This window comes from Argopecten irradians, chromosome 3 (genome assembly GCF_041381155.1).
Source record: "Argopecten irradians isolate NY chromosome 3, Ai_NY, whole genome shotgun sequence".
NCBI classification, from domain to species: domain Eukaryota; kingdom Metazoa; phylum Mollusca; class Bivalvia; order Pectinida; family Pectinidae; genus Argopecten; species Argopecten irradians.
The window spans coordinates 55,925,299-55,933,429 of record NC_091136.1 but is presented as its reverse complement, the minus strand read 5'-3'; positions in this window follow the sequence as shown (position 1 = coordinate 55,933,429).

Genomic DNA, 8,131 nt, shown 5'->3' with positions numbered 1-8,131 from the left:
GGCTCTGACCCCCTGGGGGCAGGAGGGGCGGGGCCCAATATAGGAAATAGAGGTAAATCCTATAAATCGCTACTAGTCATAGAGTTCTTCATGGATTGTAACCAAATTTGGCCACAAACATCCTTTGGGGAAGGGGAACAGAACTTGTATAAAATTTGGCTCTGACCCCCAGGGGGCAGGAGGGGCGGGGCCCAATAGGGGAAATAAAGGTAAATCCTTTAAATCGCTACTAGTCATAGAGTTCTGCATGGATTGTAACCAAATTTGGCCACAAGCATCCTTGGGGAAGGGGAACAGAACTTGTATAAATTTTGGCTCTGACCCCCCGGGGGCAGGAGGGGCGGGGCCCAATAGGGGAAATAAAAGTAAATCCTATAAATCGCTACTAGTCATAGAGTTCTGCATGGATTGTAACCAAATTTGGCCACAAACATCCTTGGGGGAAGGGGAACAGAGCTTGTATAAATTTTGGCTCTGACCCCCAGGGGGCAGGAATGGTGGGGCCCAATAGGGGAATTAGAGGTAAATATTCAAATTTCTTCAGAAAATAAACAATGAACCTGTATCCAGAATATTACTTGGCATTACAAACCAGGTGAGCGATACAGGCCCTCTGGGCCTCTTGTTTTAGCTCACCTGGCCCGAAGGACGCTACTTGTCCTAGAGTTTTGCATGGATTGTTACCAAAATTAGCCACAAACATTCTGGGGGTAGTGTGAACAAAACTTGTATAAATTTTGGCTCTGACCCCCTGGGGGCAGGAGGGGCGGGGCCCAATAGGGAAAATAGAGGTAAATTCATTAAATCGCTACTTGTAATAGAGTTCTGCATAGATTGTAACCAAAATTAGCCACAAACATCCTTGGGGGAAGGGGAACAGAACTTGTATAAATTTTGGCTCTGATCCCCCAGGGGCAGGAGGGGCGGGGCCCAATAGGGGAAATAGAGGTAAATTCTTTAAATCGCTACTTGTCCTAGAGTTCTGCATGGATTGTAACCAAAATTAGCCACAAACATCCTTGGGGGAAGGGAAACAGAACTTGTATAAATTTTGGCTCTGATCCCCCAGGGGCAGGAGGGGCGGGGCCCAATAGGGGAAATAGAGGTAAATCCTATAAATCGCTACTAGTCATAGAGTTCTACATGAATTGTAACCAAATTTGGCCACAAACATCCTTTTTGGAAGCGAAACAGAACTTGTATAAATTTTGGCTCTGACCCCCCGGGGGCAGGAGGGGCGGGGCCCAATAGGGGAAATAGAGGTAAATTTTTTAAATTGCTACTAGTCATAGAGTTCTGAATGGAATTTAACCAAATTTGGCCACAAACATCCTTGGGGGAAGGGGATCAGAACCTTATATAAATTTTGCCTCTGGTCCCTCGGGGGCAGGAGGGGCGGGGTCCAATAGGGAAAATAGAGGTAAATTCTATTAATCGCTACTTGTCCTAGAGTTCTGCATGGATTGTAACTAAATTTGGCCACAAACATCCTTTGGGGAAGGGGAACAGATCTGGTGTAAATTTTGGCAGGAGGGGCGGGGCCCAATAGGGGAAATAGAGGTAAATCATTTAAATCACTTCTAGTCATAGAGTTCTGCACGTATTGTAACCAAATTTGGCCACAAACACCCTGGGTGGAAGGGGAACAGAACTTGTATAAATTTTTGCTCTGACACCCTGGGGGCAGGAGAGGTGGGCCCAATAGAGGAAATAGAGGTAAATCCTTTAAATCGCTACTAGTCATAGATTTCTGCATGGAATGTAACCAAATTTGGCCACAAACATCCTTGGGGGAAGGGGAACAGAACTTGTATAAATTTTGGCTCTGGCCCCCCGGGGGCAGGACGGGTGTGGCCCAATAGGGGAAATAAAGGTAAATCCTATAAATCGCTACTTGTCCTAGAGTTTTGCTTGGATTGTGACCAAATTTGGCCATAAACATCCTTGGGGGAAGGAGAACAGAACTTTGGCTCTGACCCCCTGGGGGCAGGAGGGGTGGGGCCCAATAGGGGACTTAGAGGTTAATATTAACATTCCTTCAGAAAAGAAACAATGAACCTGTATTCAGAACATTACTTGGCATTACAAACCAGGTGAGCGATACAGGCCCTCTGGGCCTCTTGTCTTGGTGTGTGAAACATACATGTGTTTAAGGTCAACTGATCAGGGAAGCGAATGTGAACCGTGGAGACTTGACAGTAGTATGGCTTGATCTGGCGAATGCGTATGGCACCATCCACACTAATTAATAGAGAGGGCCCTGGAACCTTCCCAGAGAAGGTGACGGAAATCATCCAAAGCTATTTTGAAATTCATCTGCGGTTTGCTGTCGGGGATTGTGTAACATCATGGCAGAAATTGAAGAAGACAATAGTGACAGGTTGTTCAATATCTGTAGTGCTGTTCATTTTGGCTATGAACATGATAATCGAAGCAGGGAAAAGAGAGACGAGAGGCCCGCTGTGTAGAACCAAAATCAGATAACCACCTTGCGGGGGATTCATGGATGATCTGACAATCACCGCAACAACATCATATTTAAGCCAGTAAAATCCAGATGCCTGATGCTGAAGAAGGGACAAGACACGTGACAATTTCGCCTTTTTATTCAGACAGAGGAAATTCCATCTATAGTGGGCAATCATATTAATTGTCCTGGGAAATGGTACGACGACAGCAACAACAAGAGGCCCAGAGGGCCTGTATCACTCACCTGGTTTGTAATGCCAAGTAATGTTCTGAATACAGGTTCATTGTTTCTTTTCTGAAGGAATTTTAATATTAACCTCTAAATCCCCTATTGGGCCCCACCCCTCCCGCCCCCAGGGGGTCAGAGCCAAAATTTATACAAGTTCTGTTCCCCTTCCCCCAAGGATGTTTATGGCCAAATTTGGTCACAATCCAAGCAAAACTCTAGGACAAGAAGTGATTTATAGGATTTACCTCTATTTCCCCTATTGGGCCCCATCCGTCCTGCCCTCGGGGGGCCAGAGTCAAAATTTATACAAGTTCTGTTCCCCTTCCCCCAAGGATGTTTGTGGCCAAATTTGGTTACATTCCATGCAGAACTCTATGACTAGTAGCGATTTAAAGGATTTACCTCTATTTCCTCTATTGGGCCCCGCCCCTCCTGCCCCCAGGGGGTCAGAGCCAAAATTTATACAAGTTCTGTTCCCCTCCCCCAAAGGATGCTTGTGGCCAAATTTGGTTACATTCAATGCAGAACTCTATATGACGAGTAGCGATTTAAAGGATTAACCTCTATTACCCCTATTGGGCCCCGCCCCTCCTGCCCCCGGGGGACCAGAGCCAAAGTTTATACAAGTTCTGTTCCCCTTCCCCAAAGGATGTTTGTGGCCGAATTTGGTTACAATTCATGTAGAACTCTATTACAAGTAGCGATATAAAGGATTTACCTCTGTTTCCCCTATTGGGCCCCGCCCTTCCTGCCCCCGGGGGACCAGAGTCAAAATTTACACAAGTTCTGTTCCCCTTCCTCAAAGGATGTTTGTGGCTAAATTTGGTTACATTCCATTCAGAGCTCTATGACGTGAAGCGATTTAAATGATTTACCTCTATTTCCCCTATTGGGCCCTGCCCCTCCTGACCCGGGGGATCAGAGCCAAAATTTATACAAGTTCTGTTCCCCTTACCCCAAGGATGTTTGTGGCCAAATTTGGTTACATTCCATTCAAAACTCTATGACTAGTAGCGATTTAAAGGATTTACCTCTATTTCCCCTATTGGGCCCCGCCCCTCCTGACCCGGGGGATCAGAGCCAAAATTTATAAAAGTTCTGTTCTCCTTCCCCCAAGGATGTTTGTGGCAAAATTTGGTTACAATTCATGTAGAACTCTATGACTAGTAGCGATTTAAAGGATTAACCTCTATTTCCCCTATTGGACCCCGCCCCTCCTGCCCCCGGGGGACCAGAGCCAAAATTTATACAAGTTCTGTTCCCCTCCCCCAAAGGATGCTTGTGGCCAAATTTGGTTACATTCCATGCAGAACTCTATATGACGAGTAGCGATTTAAAGGATTTACCTCTATTACCCCTATTGGGCCCCGCCCCTCCTGCCCCTTGGGGATCAGAGCCAAAATTTATACAAGTTCTGTTCCCCTTCCCCCAAGGATGTTTGTGGCCAAATTTGGTTACAATTCATGTAGACCTCTAGGACAAGTAGAGATTTAAAGGATTTACCTCTATTACCCCTATTGGGCCCCGCCCCTCCTACCCCCGGGGGACCAGAGTCAAAATTTACACAAGTTCTGTTCCCCTTCCCCCAAGGATGTTTGTGGCCGAATTTGGTTACAATTCATGTAGAACTCTATTACAAGTAGCGATATAAAGGATTTACCTCTGTTTCCCCTATTGGGCCCCGCCCCTCCTGCCCCCGGGGGACCAGAGTCAAAATTTACACAAGTTCTGTTCCCCTTCCCCAAAGGATGTTTGTGGCTAAATTTGGTTACATTCCATTCAGAGCTCTATGACGAGAAGAGATTTAAATGATTTACCTCTATTTCCCCTATTGGGCCCTGCCCCTCCTGACCCGGGGGATCAGAGCCAAAATTTATACAAGTTCTGTTCCCCTTACCCCAAGGATGTTTGTGGCCAAATTTGGTTACATTCCATTCAAAACTCTATGACTAGTAGCGATTTAAAGGATTTACCTCTATTTCCCCTATTGGGCCCTGCCCCTCCTGACCCGGGGGATCAGAGCCAAAATTTATACAAGTTCTGTTCCCCTTACCCCAAGGATGTTTGTGGCCAAATTTGGTTACATTCCATTCAAAACTCTATGACTAGTAGCGATTTAAAGGATTAACCTCTATTTCCCCTATTGGACCCCGCCCCTCCTGCCCCCGGGGGACCAGAGCCAAAATTTATACAAGTTCTGTTCCCCTCCCCCAAAGGATGCTTGTGGCCAAATTTGGTTACATTCCATGCAGAACTCTATATGACGAGTAGCGATTTAAAGGATTTACCTCTATTACCCCTATTGGGCCCCGCCCCTCCTGCCCCTTGGGGATCAGAGCCAAAATTTATACAAGTTCTGTTCCCCTTCCCCCAAGGATGTTTGTGGCCAAATTTGGTTACAATTCATGTAGACCTCTAGGACAAGTAGAGATTTAAAGGATTTACCTCTATTACCCCTATTGGGCCCCGCCCCTCCTACCCCCGGGGGACCAGAGTCAAAATTTACACAAGTTCTGTTCCCCTTCCCCCAAGGATGTTTGTGGCCGAATTTGGTTACAATTCATGTAGAACTCTATTACAAGTAGCGATATAAAAGGATTTACCTCTGTTTCCCCTATTGGGCCCCGCCCCTCCTGCCCCCGGGGGACCAGAGTCAAAATTTACACAAGTTCTGTTCCCCTTCCCCAAAGGATGTTTGTGGCTAAATTTGGTTACATTCCATTCAGAGCTCTATGACGAGAAGCGATTTAAAGGATTTACCTCTATTTCCCCTATTGGGCCCTGCCCCTCCTGACCCGGGGGATCAGAGCCAAAATTTATACAAGTTCTGTTCCCCTTACCCCAAGGATGTTTGTGGCCAAATTTGGTTACATTCCATTCAGAACTCTATGACTAGTAGCGATTTAAAGGATTTACCTCTATTTACCTCTGGCCCCGCCCTTCCTGCCCCCGGGGTACCAGAGTCAAAATTTACACAAGTTCTGTTCCCCTTCCTCAAAGGATGTTTGTGGCTAAATTTGGTTACATTCCATTCAGAGCTCTATGACGTGAAGCGATTTAAATGATTTACCTCTATTTCCCCTATTGGGCCCTGCCCCTCCTGACCCGGGGGATCAGAGCCAAAATTTATACAAGTTCTGTTCCCCTTACCCCAAGGATGTTTGTGGCCAAATTTGGTTACATTCCATTCAAAACTCTATGACTAGTAGCGATTTAAAGGATTTACCTCTATTTCCCCTATTGGGCCCCGCCCCTCCTGCCCCCAGGGGACCAGAGTCAAAATTTATAAAAGTTCTGTTCTCCTTCCCCCAAGGATGTTTGTGGCAAAATTTGGTTACAATTCATGTAGAACTCTATGACTAGTAGCGATTTAAAGGATTAACCTCTATTTCCCCTATTGGACCCCGCCCCTCCTGCCCCCGGGGGACCAGAGCCAAAATTTATACAAGTTCTGTTCCCCTCCCCCAAAGGATGCTTGTGGCCAAATTTGGTTACATTCCATGCAGAACTCTATATGACGAGTAGCGATTTAAAGGATTTACCTCTATTACCCCTATTGGGCCCCGCCCCTCCTGCCCCTTGGGGATCAGAGCCAAAATTTATACAAGTTCTGTTCCCCTTCCCCCAAGGATGTTTGTGGCCAAATTTGGTTACAATTCATGTAGACCTCTAGGACAAGTAGAGATTTAAAGGATTTACCTCTATTACCCCTATTGGGCCCCGCCCCTCCTACCCCCGGGGGACCAGAGTCAAAATTTACACAAGTTCTGTTCCCCTTCCCCCAAGGATGTTTGTGGCCGAATTTGGTTACAATTCATGTAGAACTCTATTACAAGTAGCGATATAAAGGATTTACCTCTGTTTCCCCTATTGGGCCCCGCCCCTCCTGCCCCCGGGGGACCAGAGTCAAAATTTACACAAGTTCTGTTCCCCTTCCCCAAAGGATGTTTGTGGCTAAATTTGGTTACATTCCATTCAGAGCTCTATGACGAGAAGCGATTTAAAGGATTTACCTCTATTTCCCCTATTGGGCCCCGCCCTTCCTGCCCCCGGGGGACCAGAGTCAAAATTTACACAAGTTCTGTTCCCCTTCCTCAAAGGATGTTTGTGGCCAAATTTGGTTACATTCCATTCAGAGCTCTATGACAAGTAGCGATTTAAAGGATTAACCTCTATTACCCCTATTGGGCCCCGCCCCTCCTGCCCCCGGGGGACCAGAGCCAAAATTTATACAAGTTCTGTTTCCCCTCCCCAAGGATGTTTGTGGTCAAATTTGGTTACAATCCATGTAGAACTCTAGGACAAATAGCGACTTATAGGATTTACCTCTATTTCCCCTATTGGGCCCCGCCCCTCCTGCCCCCGGGGGGGGGGGGACAGAGCCAAAATTTATACAAGTTCTGTTCCCCCTCCCCCAAGGATGTTTGTGGCCAAATTTGGTTACAATCCATGCAGAACTCTATGACTAGTAGCGATTTAAAGGAAATGTTGACGGACGGACGGACGATGGACGCCGCGCCATGACATAAGCTCACCGGCCCTTCGGGCCAGGTGAGCTAATAACGCTAAGGTAGAGCAGCAAGTTTGTGAAGGACTGGGTAATATCGACAAGACATGTCTACCAGGGAAGTTAAAAGCATGGATTTTCCAACAAGGACTACTGCCACGGCTACCCTGGCCATTGATGTTATACGAGGTCTCCATATTAACAGTCGAGGGACTTGAGAGGAGAATAAGTACACATCCTCGTAGATGGTTAGGAGTTTTTCAGTGCTTCTCATCAACAGCAGTATACAGTCGGACATCAAAACTACAGCTCACATTAGCATCAATGGTGGAGGAGTTCAAGACCGGGAAAGCAAGACTCGTCATGACACTAAAAGACTCCATTGATGAGAAGAGAAAGTAAGACAAGCAGAAGTAGAGGTGAGAACAGGAAGGAAATGGTCAGCCAGCAAATCTGTATCTGAGGCAGAGAGCAAATTTCGCCGCGAGGATATTCTGGGGCAGTTTGCATAGTGGTTGGGTAGACGTCAGACAACCAGATGGAAAGAAGTCAATTTATCAGAGAGAAGACAGCAAATACGAAGAGATATTAGGCAGCAAGAAGGGGAGACAAGAAGAGTAAAAGTAGTAGAAATGGGAAGTCACGGAGTATGGACTAGGTCGGAAACAGAAGAAAGGAACTTGTCCTGGTCAGAGATCTGAAAATACACATCATGGCAGCTCCAGTTCATCTTGAGAGCGATGTACGATGTACTTCCAACACCAACCAATCTTCACAGGTGGGGATCTTATATCCGATGAAAAGTAACATAATATAAGACCACGATCGAGGGCATCGTGGGTAGCGATATACCTATGGCGTCTGCTTGCAGGCGATGTATGGGATTTGCAAATTAGTTTTAGTCTAGATGAAATAAATGATTTATT